This window comes from Macaca nemestrina, chromosome 6, assembly GCF_043159975.1.
Source record: "Macaca nemestrina isolate mMacNem1 chromosome 6, mMacNem.hap1, whole genome shotgun sequence".
Classification (NCBI taxonomy): domain Eukaryota; kingdom Metazoa; phylum Chordata; class Mammalia; order Primates; family Cercopithecidae; genus Macaca; species Macaca nemestrina.
Genome location: NC_092130.1, coordinates 22,402,200 through 22,416,703, shown reverse-complemented (window position 1 = coordinate 22,416,703; position 14,504 = coordinate 22,402,200). Strand labels below are relative to the sequence as shown.

At 44.1% G+C, this 14,504-nt stretch overlaps 1 non-coding gene and 1 pseudogene across 1 annotated transcript; both read right to left on the bottom strand.

Annotated features, from left to right (window-relative positions):
- Window positions 1–2,578: 2,578 nt before the first annotated feature.
- LOC112426795 (U2 spliceosomal RNA) lies at window positions 2,579–2,768 on the bottom strand. Its single transcript, XR_003018207.1, has one exon. It is a non-coding gene; the product is annotated as a U2 spliceosomal RNA (small nuclear RNA).
- Window positions 2,769–11,299: 8,531 nt separating this feature from the next.
- Window positions 11,300–13,397, bottom strand: LOC105482358 (hsp90 co-chaperone Cdc37 pseudogene; annotated as a pseudogene).
- Window positions 13,398–14,504: the final 1,107 nt, after the last annotated feature.

Sequence of the window (14,504 nt, the reverse complement as noted above, 5' to 3'; positions counted from 1 at the left end):
TACAAGCACTGTGGCTATATCTTTTGTTTTCTTTCTGAGATGGAGTTTTGCTCTTCTTGCCCAGACTGGAGTGCAACGATACGATCTCGGCTCACTGCATCCTCCGCCTTCCGGGTTCAGGTAATTTTCCTACCTCAGCCTCCTGAATAGCTGAGATTACAGGTATGCGCCACCACGCCTGGCTAATTTTTTGTATTTTTAGTAGAGACGGGGTTTCCCCATGGTGGTCAGGCTGGTCTTGAACTCCTAACCTCAGGTGATCCACTCGCCTCGGCCTCCCAAAGTGCTGGGATTACAGGTGTGAGCCACCGCGCCTGGTCGCACCGTGGTTCTATCTTAACCTGGTGAGTTTAGGTGCTGGAAGAGAAGATGCTTGCTGAAGTCACATGTAGAATGGACACATGCACATAGGGTGATGAGAGTGTTGAGCAGGGATTTCTACTTCACCTGGGAGTGCTGGCAAAGGTTTTGCAGGGCAGGTGATATTTGAGCTGAGGTTTGAAGGCTTCTAGGAACAATATCTTTAGTAAATTTTCTAGTAAACAATTGTTTACTAGAAACAATAAGGGTATAAGTCTGTTGTGGCTAGGCTGGTGTGTAAAAGCACAAGAGAGAGCAATCGTAAAAACCAGAGATATAATTCAGTGTCAGAAAGGTCAAAAGTTTCTCATTCCATGCTATAAATAATAGGACATATTTTCAAAAGAGAAATGAAGATAATCTAAAAGCATAATTTGGAAACAATCGGTTTGGAATACCTCCTCATTACAGATTCATTTGCTACGTACTGTGATAGCGCTGACCCTTGTATATGCATTTGAAATTCAAATGACTCTCACATATACCTTCCATGAGGTTTGGTGTATACTTTAGAGGAAGCTATTGGAAACGATCAATAATCTTTCATTCTGGTTGCAATATTTCTGTGGCATGTAAATAGCATTAAGAAAAAGACCTCCACCATCACATTTGATTCAGGCATATGTGAATTACAAACAAAAGCAATTTGAAGTTAATTTAATGGTAGTGGGAGATTCATTATTTACTGTTCTTTGGCTATACACAGTGTAGTAAGGTGGATTTCTATATTACTATTATTTTGCCTCATATTCTCTTTGTCTTTCACAGTCATGGTTTAATGTATTTTCTGGGATCCTGGCTCTCTCATTTTCATTTTTTCCTCTCATTTGCTTTTTTTTTCTTATATAGTTATGATTGTATTTGAAATTTAATTCTTTTCTTCATTTGTTTGTTTTTGCATGCTGTAACTATACATCTCTCATTTTCTTTCACGTGGGCAAAGTTAACTGTGAATTAATTCTTCATGGATTTGTAACCAGATTACTGGGTCACATGGACCCTTAGTTTTCCACCTTCTTCTTCCATTTGCTGCTCACTGACATATCCATTGGTAATTATCCAGGGATGAAGGAGGAAAAAGAACTGGAATAGTTAAAAGTTGGTGATTTTTGAGCAAATTTGATGAAAAATTAGTGAGAAAAGGATTTGAAACTCCTGGCTATAAGAAGAACTTTGATCATCAATGGAGTTGATTTATTTGGGAATACTGACTTTCCTGATTAGAATACTAGGTTGTGGAGGGAAAGGCTAACAGGATTCTAAAGACAAACCCAGTTTTGGGTAAAACTTGTGTTTTGCCCATACCTAAAAGAGTTTTGGACCCTGGGGTTCTTTTCTGAAGTTCTAGCAAGCTGTAAGGAAAAAGTCTTCTTTTAAGAAGATGGGTCTGGCTGGGTGTAGCGGCACAAGCCTGCAGTCCCAGGTATGTGGAGGCGGAGGGAAGAAGATTGCTTGAGCCTGGGAGTTCAAGGCTGCAGTGAACTGTGGTTGTGCCACTGCACTCCAGCCTGGGCAACAGAGTGTGACCCTGTCTCTAAAGGAAGAAGAAGAAAAGAAGAGGAAAGAAGGAAGAAGAAGGAAGAAGGAAGAAGAAGAAGAAGTAGAGGGGGAGGAGGAGGAGGAAGAGGATGAAAAGGAGGAGGAGGAGGAGAAGGAAGAAGAAGAAGAAGAACAACAACAGTCTAATGGGGAACCCTAGACCACACCTCATGGGATAGCTTGCTTCTCATTTGTGAGAGCAGGACAGCCAGAGTTCCCACTCTCTTTACTGAAAGTTGAAGGTAGGTAGCATGACTTTCAGGTCATGGATGTGTGTCTCCACTTTGCCACATGGCTAGCGTTATCACATAGCTAGTGTTGGATCACTAGCTATGTGATAACAACGAAAGCAATACAAATAATAAAAACAATACTGGTGATTTATTGTGCTATTGTTATATGGCAGACATTTTACTTATATTTTCATACTTTGTTTTTGCAAAAAGACTTAGGATATAGGGAAGTTATCATGTCTAGTGTCTACATAGGAAACCTGAGTCAGAGAGATTAGTGTGCCAAGATTACCTGGTGAGTAATGGGCAGAAGGCTAACTCTGAAGCCTTTGTTTTTAACCACTATGTTATACATCTGCTGGGGCTCAGAAAGTGGTACTTCAAAGTATGGCACTTTGGCGTGCTGAGCACTTTAAAATTAAAGGATTGAAAATAAAAATCTCCTGGAGGGGTGCATCATTCCTGGAGGTACTGCAATACCAATCAATGTGTGGAGTGGATGGAGCAAGCTCCTATTCTATCTCCCTGATCCAAAAATCCATTTAATATATTGCCCTTGGATAGAGGACATATCAAATATTAAACTGATAAGAACAGCTACTACACTTGATCTTAGCCAAAAGGTCGAGAAGCAATAAATTAAAGGATGTCAGAAGGCCTCAGAAGCAACCTCAGAACCAAGGTCTCTTAGATTTCCTGCCTTGCTGTCTCTTACCGTTCATTTTGTCTTGAAGCAAGTCAGAATTCCTCTTCCCCAGGGTGGGTCATAGAAACTAGAACTTCTCCTTTCCAAAGCCAGCCATAAAAACTAGAATAATTACTATAACCTTTCTTTACCATTCTGGCTAGGAGCTGGCCATAAAGAAATTCTCTGGCTTATCCTTGTGCAATATTAGGTCAGAAGACTGTCATTCCAGAGGGGTCCTGCCTCATCCATACCTAGGAGGAAGCAATGCTACAACACAGAGGGCAAGAAGAATCTGCATAGGCCTTGTTGGGTTTCCCATGCAGTCTATTAGCATTGGGTCATACTCTTTTAGTTCAATCATATTTCTACATGGCTGTCCATGTTTCATCCAATCTAAGCATAAAAATGGACAGCTGGCCAGGTGCGGTGGCTCACACCTGTAATTAGAGCACTGTGGGAGGCCAAGGTAGGCGGATCACCTGAGGTCAAGAGTTTGAGACCAGCCTGGCCAACATGGGGAAACCCTGTCTCTACTAAAAATACAAAAATTAGCTGGGCGTGGTGGTGGGCCCCTGTAATCCCAGCTACTCAGGAGGCTGAGGCAGGAGAATTCTTGAACCTGGGAGATGGAGGTTGCAATGGGCTGAGGTTGTGCCACTGCACTCCAGCCTGGGCAACAAGAGCAAAACTCTGTCTCGAAAAAAACAAAAACAAAAACAAACCAGACAACTTTCCCTGTATCTTTGGGCGTTCATTCTAAAGGCTCCTGTGTCACATAAAACTTTGATGAAATAAATTTGTTATGCATATCTCCTGTTAACCTGTCTTTGTTATAGGAGTGTCAGTCGTGACCCTTATGATGGGGGAGGAAAAATATCACATCTTTCTGTCCCTACACTTTTCTCCCAGAACTCAATTGCCTAGTCTTCCTTTTTACAAAACGAAGACTCGTGATTGTTCTGACACCCTCCTTCTGTTTGAGAGGATCAAATGAGATTATGAAGGGGAAAATGTCTTGAAGACTATAAAGTAGCAGAAAAATATAAGCAATTATTAAGATGGACATGCTGGAAGAAAGAGAGCCAGAGAGAAGGCTCCCTGGAGTGAGAATTAGACTTTGACCTTCAACAAAAGGGCTGCCCTGCATGTGCTGACAGCCCAAGCTGGGAACCTGGGTCCTTCTTCCACAGCTGTCAGAATGGCAGGGACAGGGGACCGGCGCCAGGCCTGGGCATCCAAGCGTGAGTGGCAAGGCACTCTTCACTAGAGTCTCCGGGCAGATTCACTCAGAGCTTGACCTTTTGAATGTAAAACACTTGTCAGATTGCCAAGTGCCAGCCAGTCAGGGAATGGATTCAGCCAGGATAATAGTATTTCTGTGGCTTTCTCAGGGATGCTTGCTCTGTGACTATGGTCTACAGGGTCTCTTTTGGAGAGAAATGACTTCTACCAAACTCAGGGTATACCTGCAAACAGGAAACTCTCCACTATCTGGTTGGTGTTTCTCTCTCCCTCCCTCTATGTATGTGTGTGTGTGTGTGTGTGTGTGTGTATACATATATTTTATTTTTATTTTTTATTAAAGAGACAGGGTCTTGCTCTGTCACTCAGGCTGCAGGACAGTGGCATGACCCTAGCTCACTGCGGCCTTGAGCTCATGGGCTCAAGCAATCCTCCTGCCTCAGCCTCCCAAAGTGTTGGGGTGACAGGCATGCACCACTGCACTCGTCTCTCAATTTTTAAAAACCTTGTCTCCATTTTATAAATGTCATGCTTTCTATAATTTGTATTAAAAGACATAGTTATATGTTTTTCATTGACTAACTATAAAATTTTGTGGTTTATCTGAATAAGTATTCACAAATGATATTCCTTACCTTCCCCTCCTCTACCCCAATTCTAGAAAAATCTCTCTGGGTACGACCACGGGACAAGGAATGCTTATTCTCTTGGGAGTCATTAATATAAATACTATGCTTATAGAAGTGTCTTAGTTGATGCATTTGGACAAGAGAGTTCTGTGAAAAATAAAATAGGGGACTGTTCTAAGAACTGTTTTTTTTTTTTATTTTTTATTTTTAGTAGAGACAAGGTCTCACTATGTTGCCCAGACTGGTCTTGAACTTCTGAGCTCAAGCAGTCTGCTTGCCTCCATCTCCCAAAGTGTTGGCATTACAGGCATGAGCCACTGCCTCTGGCCTATAAACTTGTTATTCATGGAAAGTTTTCCTTTAGGAGCCAAGCCACAGAGGCTAGCATAAGTTAGTGATTTTCAGTTATACATGTACAGCCACTGATTATTGCCTAGACTATGAATTCATATCATGGTTGCTTAAAGGTTTACAATTCAATTGTAAAATGGCTATAAATGCCTCCCATCTTGGATTACACTCCCTTTTGCCTCCTGACTTTGCTCTTCCTTCTATCAAGTGCTTTGGGAGGCTGAGGTGGGAAGATCAAGATATGAAGGTGGCCCACAACTGTAATCCCAGCACTGTGGGAGGCTGAGGCAGGCGAACCACTTGAGGCCAGGAGTTCCAGACCAGCTTGGCCATGGTGGTGAAACTCCACTAAAAACAGAAAAATTAAACGGATGTAGTGATGCATGCCTCTAGTACCAGCTACTTGGGAGGCTGAGGTATGAGAATCGTTTGAACCTGGGAGGCGGAGGTTGCAGTGAGCTGAGATTGTACCATTGCACTCCAGCCTGGGAAACAGAGCAAGGCTCTGTTTCCAAAAACAAAACAAACAAATAAACAAAAAACAAACAAACAAACGATGAAGTTTAGTTTATCTACTTCTTGAATCTTGAATCTGGGCTTGGACATATGACCTGCTGTGGTCAAAGGAACATTAATGGGAGTGAAGCCACCCTAAACTTTCCAGTCCTAGTCAAGCTTCCAACTGACAGCACAGATTTGCCAAGCTGACCCAGACCAGAAAAACTGCCCAGCAGACCCATAGAATCAAGAGACTTTGGCCGGGCACGGTGTCTCACGCTTGTAATCCCAGTGCTTTGGGGGGCTCAGATGGGAGGATCACTGTAGGTCAGGAGTTCCAGACCAGGCTGGCCAACATGGTGAAATCTCATCTCTACTAAAAATACAAAAATTAACCAGGTATGGTGGTGCATGCTTATAATCCCAGCTACTTGGGAGGCTGAGGCAGGAGAATCTCTTGAGCCTGGAAGGCAGAGGTTGCAGTGAGTTAAGATCCTGCCACTGCACTCTAGCCTGGATAACAAGAGCGAAACTCCATCAAAAAAAAAAAAAAAAAAAAAAAAAAAAAGGAAGAAAAAGAGAGAGAGAGAGAGAGGGACATAATAGACATAATATGTTTGTTGCTTTAAGCCACTGGGTTTTGCAATATTTTATTATATAACAAAGCAAATTGATTTAAATTCTAATTAAAAAAATTTTCAACTCAAATTCTTAGTCTGCTAGAAGGGTTGGGAAGCTAAGGCCATTGGACTGGCTCTCTGTTTTTGTAAATAAAGTTTCATTGAAACGTGGTTGATCTGTTATGCATTTTCTTTCACTACTTTTGAACAATGATTGAGTAGTTGCAAGAGAGGTTGTATGGACCTCAAATACAAAAATATTTGCTATCTGTCCCTTTAAGAAAAAGTGTGGTTATCCCTACAGAGAATTGTTTGTGCTTTTGTAATTGTTGTATAGGAGTTCTTTTTTTTTTTTTTTGAGACAGAGTCTGAGTTCAAGCAATCCTCCCACCCTGGCCTCCCAAATTGCTAGGATTACAGTTGTGAGCCGCTCTGCCCAGCCAAAACTTTCCTTATATTTTTTATTTAAAAGTCTTGTTTTGACATTTATGTCTTTATTACATCTGAAGTTGATTTTTGGATATAGTGTGAGGCAGGAATCTAATTTCTCCTTTTCCAAATGGATTACATTTTTAAAAGGTGCTTCATTTCTTGAAGTTATTCCTTTCCCCAGTGATGTGACATGCCACCTCTGTTGTGCATCAACATTATGAAATGTGTGGGTTTGTTTTGAAGCTCTCCATTCCATTTCATTCCCTTCCATTCCACTCCATTCATCCCTTTTGTCAATTTATCCGACCTTGCACCAATATGATTATATTGCTATAGGTTTATAATAATTATAAAGTATTACTATAGGTAATTACTATAGGCTTATAATACTGAATTGCTAATTACAATAGGTTTATAATAGTTAATAAAGTCATAATTAGTGTAGGTTTAGTATAATTCCTGATAGCTTGTGTGGCAAGTCCTCTGCCCTGCTTTTCTTTGGAGGATCCTAGTTATTCTTTGTCCTTTCCTCTTCCATGTATATTTTGGAATCATTTTATCAACTTCCATGTAAAACCCTATTGAAGTATTGTGTTGAATCTGTAGATGAATTTGGAGAGAATGCATATCTCTACAATTTAGTCTTTCTACCCATGGACATAGTATATTTCTCCTTCTATTTAGATTTTAATATCCTAATAAAGTTTTATACTTTCCTCTGTAGTTCTGACATATCTTTAGTTCTTTTTTCTATGTAGAAAAAAAGTATTTTCTTAACTATTGTAAACAGATTTAAAAAAATTATACTTTATAATTGTTTGTTTCTGGTATATGGAAATACAACATAAAAATATTGATTCTACAATAGAATGGAGGCTCCTCAGAAAATGAAAAGTAGAACTTCCATATGATCCAGCAATTCCACTACTGGATATACATCCAAAAGGAAGGAAATCAGTATATCAAGGAGATATTTGCACTCCCATGTTTATTGCAGCACTATTGACAATAGCCAAACTGTGGAATCAACCAAAGTGGCCACCAGTGAATAAATGGATAAAGAGAATGTGGTATATGTACACAATGGAATATTATTCAGCCATAAAAAGAATTAAGTCTTGTTATTTGCAGCAACATGGATGAAACTGAAGGGCATTATATTGAGTGAAATAAGCCAAGCATGGAGAGATTCATATGCAGGAGCTAAAAAAGTGCATCCCATAAAGATAGAGAGTAGATTGGTGGTTACTAGAGGCGGAGAAGGGGAGGTAGGGTGGGGAGGGATGAAAGGGAAAAAAGAATATAAATGAATTTATTACCACTGAACTGCACACTTAAAGATGGTAAAAATGGTAAATTATATATGTTTATTTTACCTGAATAAAAAAATTAAAAATGTGAAAAGAATCCTATAACCAGGCTTCTTGCTAAACTTTAATTCTCATAGTTTGTCTATTCTATTGAGTTTTCTTTTTAAACAATCATTTAATATACAATTTAGTATGGATTTATTTTTTCTTCCAATTCCTAAAACTTCAATTTCTTTCTTATATCTATATTGGCTCAGACCTTCACAATGTGAATAGTAGTGGTATTAATGGGATCTTGTCCCATTCCTGATTTTAAAAGGAAATATTTTAGCATTTCCCTATTTAGAATAATGTTTGCTCTAGATTAATTATAGATACTTCTGTGTCTTCGTGGTATGTTCTCATCATTCTTTGAGCCCTTCCTTTCTTTCTGGAACAAAAAATGTTTCAAGTTTATCTTGTATTTCCCTACCTAGCCCTGGAGTCTGCCATTTCTCCAAAGAGCCTTGATTTTCTTTAGTGGGGAATGGTATGTAGGAACCAAGATCTGGGCACTAGGAGTACTCACTGGTACTGGTATGTCATGCTCCTAGGCCATCTTAGTGGATAGAATGGACACATACACACATATATATTTATTTCTCTTTATATTAAAAACCACAAGTCCACACCAATATCTCCAATTCCAATTCAACATCAGATTTATTTTTGTCTTCCTCTTTTCCATATTTGTAACTCCCTCCAGTGAGAAACCTGGTTCCCATTATCTTAGATGTATTCAATTATTTGCCCAATTCTCCCTGTATGTAGTCAGAGTCTTGTAGCATAGGTCAGAAGCCCATGAAGGGGAGAGGAAGCAGAAGGAACAGGGAAAAGAAACAGGAAGGAGGGAAGAGAAGAGTTTTCTTTTTTTTATTTTAATCTTTATTTTACAGAACCATCTTCCCTCACCTACAAATATGGAAGAAAAAAAGATGCAGGGCATGGGACAGGAGAAGTGCCCCAGAAACAGTCCAGTTTAATCTCTGCAGCTTGGAGTGGAGCTGAGTGCCTGGTGGCCAGTTCGCTCTTCCTCTTGTCTCCTAGGTGGCTCCTGACAGCTTTTTAAACCTTAATCTCCTTCGTTGTTTAAGAAAACCAGAGCTTGGCAGTAGTTAAAGTGGTAAAAACAGATTTTGTTCAGTATTGCAATAGGGAAAAAAAGCCTTCAGGATAGAATTGGGTTGAATTCCAAATACAGCAGGGGGAAGTGGGAATTTATAGCCAAGGAACGGGGACAGGGGGCAGTCAGTGGATGGAAAATTACTAAGGGAAAACATCAGTGATAAGGGAGATTCTGACTGTCCTGACCTAACCAGGCTTCTTGCTTCAGACAGACCAGGTGATCAGACATCACCTGGGGGATAGTGGAGGATGAGAAAACAGGTTAGATATCAGGGGTGATTAGGCTGGGTGCGGTGGCTCACACCTGCAATCCCAGCACTTTGGGAGGCCGAGGCAGGCAAGTCATGAGGTCAGGAGATCAACACCATCCTAGCTAAAATGGCGAAACCCCATCTTTACTAAAAATAAAAAAAATTAGCCGGGCGTGGTGGCGGGCACCTGTAGTCCCAGTTGCTCGGGAGGCTGAGGCAGGAGAATGGTGTAAACCCAGGAGGCAGAGCTTGTAGTGAGGCAAGATCACGCCACTGCACTCCAACCTGGGTGACAGATTGAGACTCTCTCAAAAAAAAAAAAAAATAGATATCAGGGGTGATTAGACATGCAGGATGGGGATTTCTGATTTCTGTCTAAACCAACTTAGCAGGATTCTTGCTAAAACTGGACAATGTAGAGATGGACACGGGAGTCCAAGAGTCAGGCCTAGGTGAAAAAGAGTTCAGGGGAGCCTGAGTAGAGGTTTGTAGAGAGGATCTTTGTCATGAGTTTGGAGGCAATACTTTTGAAGGCCAGGGAGGTTCCACTCATGCGTTTCCACTGAACTCTGAGAGACTGCGGTGGGAGTTTGCACACCTCCACCTTCCGCTGCACAAAGCCCTGCTGGCCTGGCACACCATGTATGCACAGCAGCACCATTTCTTATTCAGCTTGCCCTGAGAGCTGTTTGTGTTGAGCACCTTGCCAAATTCCCACATCATCTCATTGGGCTCCATGGAGCCTGAGATCTTCATACTATATATAAAGTGTAGCAAGTGTGGCTCGGCCTCTTCAGGTTTGAACATCTCCACTCAGTTTTTTTAGGTTCCTTTTGGCAAACCTGAAACAAAGATGCCTCTGTATAAACTTGAAGGAGAACTTGCTGTTTGTGGAGCGGGCTCCAGGCTGCATGGGGGACTGGCAGGCACATTGGCTGTGCCCCTGGCTTCTGCCCCATCTCCAGAACCTCTTGAGGATCCGCCTTGGTCCTCTGAATGTTCTTAGTGCAGCAATTTTTAAGGACTGAATTGTGACCCCCATGTCCCCAACATTCATATGTCACAGCCCTAATCCCCAGTGTGACTGTATCTGGAGATAAGGCCTTTGAAGAGGTGATTTAAAATTAAGGCCTGTAAAGTTTTTTTTGAGACAGAGTCTCACTCTATTGCCCAGGCTGGAGTGCAGTGGCATGATCTCGGCTTACTCTGCCTCCCAGGTTCAAGTGATCCTCCTGACTTAGCCCCCCTAGTAGTTGGAATTATAGCCACCACCCCCAGCTAATTTCTGTATTTTTAGTAGAGATGGAGTTTCACCATGTTGGCCAAGCTAGTCTTGAACTCCTGGCCTCAGGTGATCCACCTGCCTTGGCCTCCCAAAGTGCTGGGATTACAGGCGTGAGGCACTGCGCCCAGCCAGGCCTTTAAAGTTTAAATAAGGGCATAAGGATGGGGTCCCAATCAAACGGGACTGGCTTCCTTATAAAAAGAGGAAGAGACACCAGGGATGCATGGGCACAGAAAAAAGACCATGTGAGGACACAGTGAGAAAACTCTGCAAGACAAGGAGGGTGGCCTCAGAAGAACCTAACCCTGTTGGCACCTTGATCTTGGACTGCCAGCCTCTAGAACGATGAGAAAATAATTGCTGTTTAAGCTTCCAGTTTGTGGTATTATGGCAGCGCTTGCACACTAATACAGCAGTTAAAGGTGGGAGTGGTAGGCTCCCTGAGACTCAAGCTTGGAGCTGGCAGAGACCCTGCGCTGTACCTTGTGGCATGGGAAAGTGTGCTGCTGTTGGTCAGATCTGCCAAAGGCTGGGGATGCAAAGGGATGGTACAGACTCCAGCTTGGACCTCTTGTAGCCCAAGAGCAGATCGAAAGGCATCACCTTGTTGTACCTCTGGCCCATTACAAGTCTTTTTTTTTTTTTTTTTCTCGAGCATCTGAAATCCTTTATTGGAACATAATCGCTGTTTGCCAAATAGAAGACACAGAAAGCAGACGACAGTGAAAGCAGAGCCCAGTGACCAGAGCCAGTCCCTTGGTTGGGGACCCTCCCCTACTACCTGGTGGACCAGCCTGGTGACCTCTGTCCCTCCCCGGACCCCCGGGCCTTTGGCATAATGCTGATGAGGGGCTGCAGGCAGTAAGCCCCTTGATTCAAAGCAGAGACTTGAGTGGGCACTGGAGAGTGGGGGCAGTGGAGAGGCCAGGGAGGACTCGGCGGGTCCCCCAGCTGGGCCAAGGCTAGTGGAGGAAGCCAGGAGCGGGCGAGATGGCGTCTATCTGTTTTCTGAAAAGGAGCGTGTAGGGGCCTGCAAGCAGGTGGCGGTGGCGGCTGGGACGGGTCACACGCCGACATCCTTCTTATCACCCGTCTTGGGAACAGTTTCCAGCAGCGGTTCCCCGGGACCCGCCTCCATTCCCACCTTGGCCTCGCTGGCCTTAGAGTTGGGGACTCAGAGGCAGAGTCAAAGCAGCGCTGCATGTGGTACTTCGTGTCGGTAGGGTCCATCTTGCTGATGGCGTCTTGCAGCATCTGCACGTCTTTCACATCAAAGCACTTCTGGAGTTCCTCGGGGAGGGGAGGGACTCGTAGACCTCGACGGGGTCCAGGCCGCCAGGGCCGAGCCGCTTCTCGCCCTCCTCCTCCTCGTACTCCTTCATGGCCTTCTCGATGTGCAGCTTGGTACGGACCCGCACATGCTCCTTGAAGGCTTCCAGTTCGTCGTCGAAGCCCTCCATGTACTGGCGATCGGCTGTCTTAGTCTTAGTGAAGAACTGCCGGAAGCAGGCCCGGGGGTCCACCTTCAGGCTCTTGGCCAGCTCCAGGATAAACTGCATGACGATTGTCTTGGGGACTACCTGCTCCATGAGTGCACATTTCTCCTCCACCTCTAGATCAATGCATCAGATGACCAAGTAATTGGCTGTCTCCTCGCACACCAGGTGGACGTTGTCTGACAGGTACTCTTGGCTGTCATCCCAGTGACGAGCATGCCGAAGTGCTTGGTCTGTTTCTCGTACTTTTCTACGAAGGTCTTGTGTTTCTGCTCCCTCACCTCCTCTGAGTCCTCCTCCACTTTCTCGGGCTTGGTGTTGACCATGCTCTTGCTGAAACCGTCTTTTCTGAGCGTGTCCACGTTCCAGGGCATGCTCTTCTCCTTCTTGTGCATCTCCTCCAGCTTCTGCTCCCAGCCCCGATCCTCCTTGCGCAGCTGCTGCGCCTTGGCCTGCAGCCGCCCCAGCTCTGCCTTGCCGCCCTCGGCCACCTCCAGCTCTTTCAGCTTCCTCTGGCACTCGGCCACCTTGCACTTGCACTCGTGGCAGACCCTGTCCAGTTCCTCCTTCTCTTTCTGGAACTGCTCCATGTGCTGCCCCCGGGCCTGGTGCTGCCAGTGGAAGAGGCTGGCCCTGTCGATGTTGGGGTGCGCCTCGTCTTCTTCATTAGATACCTCTATGTGGTCCCACATGCTGTAGTCCACCATCTTGCCTTGGCGGCCCAGCCCACTCTGGCTTGGGTGGCGGCGGCAGCAGCGCTGGAGACTCCCAAGGCAAGTCTTAAATCTCTTTATGTGTGGAACCTACGGACACCATCAACTCTGTCTGTTGCCACGTGAGGGGGAAGGTCCTTGTAGTCATAAAATGGCTCCACATAGGGTTTAGTTCATCTTTTTGAGGGATATGGAATACATTCATCCATGGAGCATTGATTATTTGCTCCAACGAGTCTCTCTTGCTGGAATTGAGAATGAGAAATTTCTTAAGCAGGTTTTCACCTTCCATGAACAAGTAGAAGTGAATGTGATACATTCCACTCTGTACTTCATCCTACAGCTCCTTGAAGTTCTGTCCATCAAAGGCAGGCATCCATTGACCAGTATATAGAAACTGACTCCCGAAATCCATGGTGGGTCCGTCATACTTTTGACCACGAAGAGTTCCAGGGGAGCAAAAGGGATAACTGGAAGGAAGACAACCACCTTGTTGACAAAGGTGAATGTGTTGCCGATGCCAAAGTCTGCAATCTTGATGTTCATGTCAGCATCCAAGGGCAGGTTTTCTGCTACATATTTATGTGTATATATATACGTGTGTGTGTATACATACATACATACATATATATATATGTATATATATATATTTTTTTTTTTGAGACAGAGTTTCACTCTTGTTGCCCAGGCTGGAGTGCAATGGTGCAATCTCGGCTCACTGCAACCTCTGCCTTGCAGGTTCAAGTGATTCTCCTGCCTCAGTCTCCTGAGTAGCTGGGATTACAGGCATCCTCCACCATGCCCGGCTAATTTTGTATTTTTAGTAGAGATGGGGTTTCTCCATGTTGGTCAGGCTGGTCTCCAACTCCCGACCTCAGGTGATCCACCCATCTTGGCCTTCCAAAGTGCTGGGATTAAAGGCATGAGCCACTGTGCCTGGCCTGTATATTTGTTTGAGACAGATTCTTGCTCTTGTCACCCAGGCTGGAGTGCAGTGGCGTGATCTTGGCTCACTGCAACCTCTGCTTCCTGGGTTGAAGCAATTCTCCTGCCTCAGCCTCCCGAGTAGCTGGTATTACAGGTGCATGCCACCACGCCCAGCTAATTTTTGCATTTTTAGTAGAGACAGGGTTTCACCATGTTGGCTAGGCTGGTCTCTTCTCCTTCTTGTGCATCTCCTGACCTTAGGTGGACTGCCTGTCTCAGCCTCCCAAAGTGCTGGGATTACAGGTGTCAGCCACCATGCCCAACCATCTGCTTTTGAGTCTCTATGAAAAACAAGCTTCTGGTGACAGTAATGCACAGCAGATCCTATCTGGCAGAATTTGACTTGGTCGTCTTGTTACCGAGCAAAAGGGGCTCACTGCTCAATGTGCTGCCAGCCAATACAATGACTCCAGGTTCTGGGGAAAAGCAAAGCTTTTTGTTGCAGGTTGACCAATAAGGAGACAGGAGTCCAGCTCAAATCTGTCTCCCTGTGCTGGCTTTAAGGCAATATTATTAGAAAAGGTTTGGGGGTGAATTCTGAGATTAGCAGGTGGTTGGTGGAAGGAAAGGGGAGGTCTGGGAAGTCCTCCAGCATATGCAGGCATCTCTTCATGCTTCCTCATGGGTCGCATGTGCAAATTTGGGAGGAGTTAGTATGAAACATCTGATGGAGATCCAGACTGTGAGGTAAGAAACTTTGTTTTCC